This window comes from Silene latifolia, chromosome 5 (assembly GCF_048544455.1).
Source record: "Silene latifolia isolate original U9 population chromosome 5, ASM4854445v1, whole genome shotgun sequence".
Classification (NCBI taxonomy): Eukaryota; Viridiplantae; Streptophyta; class Magnoliopsida; order Caryophyllales; family Caryophyllaceae; genus Silene; species Silene latifolia.
This window is the reverse complement of record NC_133530.1, coordinates 86911317-86914869: the sequence shown is the minus strand read 5'-3', so window position 1 is coordinate 86914869 and position 3553 is coordinate 86911317. Positions and strand designations below refer to the sequence as shown.

Here is a 3553-nt window from a genome sequence, read left to right as displayed (position 1 = left end):
GGCCGAGGAAGGTGATGTAAAGGAAATAGGGGAGCAAACAAAAAGGTTCACATAGAGTAATAGACGAACAAACTAAAGGATCACATTCAGCGACGGGCCAACACAGAGAGCCAAGGGTTCGAATAGTAGCAATGCTAACCTTAATAAACCACCACCATAAACATGATAACTTTACTTAAGGCAACTTAAGTAACCGATGTTCTGACATCTTTGATACACAATCCCTCACACAGTTGCAGCAATAACAGCTAAGCGACATTCGACCAAACCAATATGCAATTAACAAACATACGAAACCACACAATGAAAACAAATGTTAAGTCGGCAATGAGGGAAACCTAACCAGGCTCTTCTGCGACGAAAATATATTCAAGCTTGTGCCTGTCAAATCAATGAGTCTACTTTCTTAGTGTACACATTTTCGATAACAAGAAAGCAATAAGTCTACTTTCTTAGTGAATACAAATTTTCGATAACAAGAAAGCCAGAAACCATAGTAATGCATTAATGCCTCCATACCTGATGTATGCTTCATCCCAAATAATAAACTTCCTGTTCAAACATGGAAACAATTAATTAATACTCAGTAAAAAGTGGTTGAAATTCAACATATTACACGCACTACTACAATCACGAGATTATAACTCAAAATTACAGGAAAACGCGTATTTGAATAGATTTGCCAAAAAGGAGAAACAAATAAAATGAGAATGGATATGAAGTCATAATACCATTGCTAATTTGAGAGGAAATGAGCTTATTGACAAAGTGAATTGCATAACCATGGACCGAGACCGATGCTTACCAAGTGATCCACTGTATAACAATAAGAACCAACAGAAAGTTAAATGAGGCACTTCAATCAACCAACTAACGATACTAAATTTGCAAAGAACAACAATAACCCACGAAAACTAAGCAAAGACCAATTTCAATCAAATCCGAGATTCATAAGTATGCAAATATATCGGCGAAGCAATCTAAATAATAAAAAGAAATGCAAACTGGCGAGTGAAAGATTGAGCAAAAAATAGCACATACCAGTATACCACACAAAACTAAGATCTAAGAATGGCCTACTCTAAGATCTAAGATCGAAAAATATGGCCTAATCTAAGATCTAAGAATGTATGAAGAGTCTTATTTGACTAAAGTGTCCAGTCGTGTGGTGTTTAGTCCACATTGTTCTCGATTAGAGACGATTTTAGAAATCTAAAACCAAATTAAAACCACCGATGAAAAAGAAAAACACCCAACTTACCCCAGAATGAAAATTAAAGACAAAGTTGAACTAAGCCAACACAATTTATAAAAAACAACAAAAAATAGCAAACTGGCAGCAAAAATTTTACACCTAAATCAAAGCTTCGATATATATTAGCCAGGTGGTGAAGCTGAAACCCTAGAAATTGACAAGGTTGAGTGGCTCAGAATTAGGGTATCAAAGTGTAGTTGAAATAAATTGTACTTTTTAAAAGGATAAAGTAATAAACGTAGAATCTGACGCAGTGACGTCCACGAGTCAAGCTGATTCAACTCGGTCAGGTCATTTGATGCTTACTTGTTGATTCTTGCTACAAATAAAAGGTAATCAAAGTTAAATGGCTTCTCAGAAAGCTAAAGAAAGGTAAGAACAAAAAGCAAGAATCAACAAGGAAACAAGAATCAACAAGGCACCAAACAACAACAACAAAAAAGTCGAACGACACAAGATTCAACAAGGAAACTACCTTAGAGTTGATCTCCCGAATAGTAGAGGATCGAGGAGAAAGTAGTAGAGCTGTAAGTAGAGCAAATAGGAGAAAGTAGGCAAGAATTGTGTGGTTTTAAAGGGAAGACATGTATGAGAGAAAGAGGAGGGAATGAATGGTTGAAACACGGATTAATTGGGAATGAGAGGCAAAATGAAAAAGATAGGGAATGAAAGAGTATAAAACATAGAGTGGAAGGTGAGGATTCAGAGGGGGGAAATCAAGGGTGGGGAGGCAATGAAAGTGAGTCCAGAATTTTTCAGAATCTACAGCTGCTACAATAGCTCATGCAGCTGCATAAACAGTAAACAATAGAACAATAAATCAGCTCAAACCACACCTCAAGACCCAAATTTATCAACCTCATTTCCTGAATTTGCTAAAACAATAACTCACTTATCAACTTAATCGTAATAAAAACTGAATTCTCACAGATTAGATACACTGAAAAATCTAAATACGGCTTGTTGCCGCATCCCTCCTCAATTTCTTTTCAATTAACAGATACTTCATTGATACCTCACATCTTCGGAAAACATATACAATCAAATGGAACCGACTAAGTATTAACATAAATGAATTCATCTCACTAAAATCATCATCCTATAAATTCCTGGCACTAAACCAATAAAATCTACAAACAAAGATTCAAACTTCATCAAAACCACACACAACCTAATTATCAAAAACCATAACACGAACATCAATTGAACAAACTTACATCGGGAGGACAATCATTGAGTAAACAAGGAGATGACGATAAATTCTGAAGAAGCTTCAAATTCTGCTCCAACAATTCAGTCATCCGCTTATTCTCGTTTCGGATATCGTTCAATTGTTCCACAGAAAGAGCGTAATTGTGTTCGTCGGCGTGAAATTGGGAATTAGGGTTATTATGTTGGTGGTGATGAAGGTGTTCGACGGCAGACCAAGCGAGTTCCGCCACCTCTACTGCTTCATGTGCGTGCCCCATAAACTAATTGTTTTTCCCAAATCAATCTGCCATTCCCTCTGTTTGCGCCTAAACTGCAAAGAAACTACAAAAACAGAGCTCGCAGAGCACCAACATCAATATCGTAACCCCCTAACAATAATAATAATGAAATAAAAAACAGAAAATGAGATTAAGATTTAAAAGTAAATACCTTTTGAGAGTGTGAGATGCTAGGTTTTGCTGAGGGAGTTGTATTGAGGAGTGAGAAGCAAAGATGGAGGAGAAGGCGAGAATGAGTGGAGTGGAATAGAGCGTTAGAAACAATGGGAAAAGGGTGCGGTTGTGAGTAAAAGAGAAATGGAGGGCTGGGATCACAAGGGCGATATCAACGGCAGAGGGTCATTTTCAGCGATACTATTCATCGCTACAGTTGTTCCAAGTTCATTCTTTTTAAAGGGTGTAGATTCCACCTTTTACATGTCCAAAAAGTCCACACATGTTGTCAAAAAAAAAAAAAAAAGTCCACACATAGTCTCACTTTTGTTTCTTCAAATAGAAAAATATTTTGTTTTTCTTTAATTTAGTGGTATAATAGTATATAATACACACATACATTAATGAGCAGATGACAAATTTTTTGAATATAATTAAACCGTTAGCTTTCTAAATACAATTCATCATTTAATTAATACGATTTTTGTGTTACCAAACAAAACAAAAAGTTCTTCCATAATTTACCTATATCAATCAATCAATCAATACTATATATTAAATCCAGAAACCAAGGGACTTCAATATAATTAAAGAAAGTTATACAAATTAATTATACTATATAGTTTTAAATCACTAACACCGTGTGATGGACCCG

The 3553-nt window shown here is 35.6% G+C and overlaps 1 long non-coding RNA gene across 1 annotated transcript; it reads right to left on the bottom strand.

Moving 5' to 3' along the window:
* Window positions 1-1969: 1969 nt before the first annotated feature.
* Window positions 1970-3001, bottom strand: LOC141656214 (uncharacterized). The gene is made up of 3 exons (XR_012548427.1): window positions 2897-3001; window positions 2473-2788; window positions 1970-2044 (listed from the first exon to the last, which is right to left on the bottom strand). It is a non-coding gene; the product is annotated as an uncharacterized LOC141656214 (long non-coding RNA).
* Window positions 3002-3553: the final 552 nt, after the last annotated feature.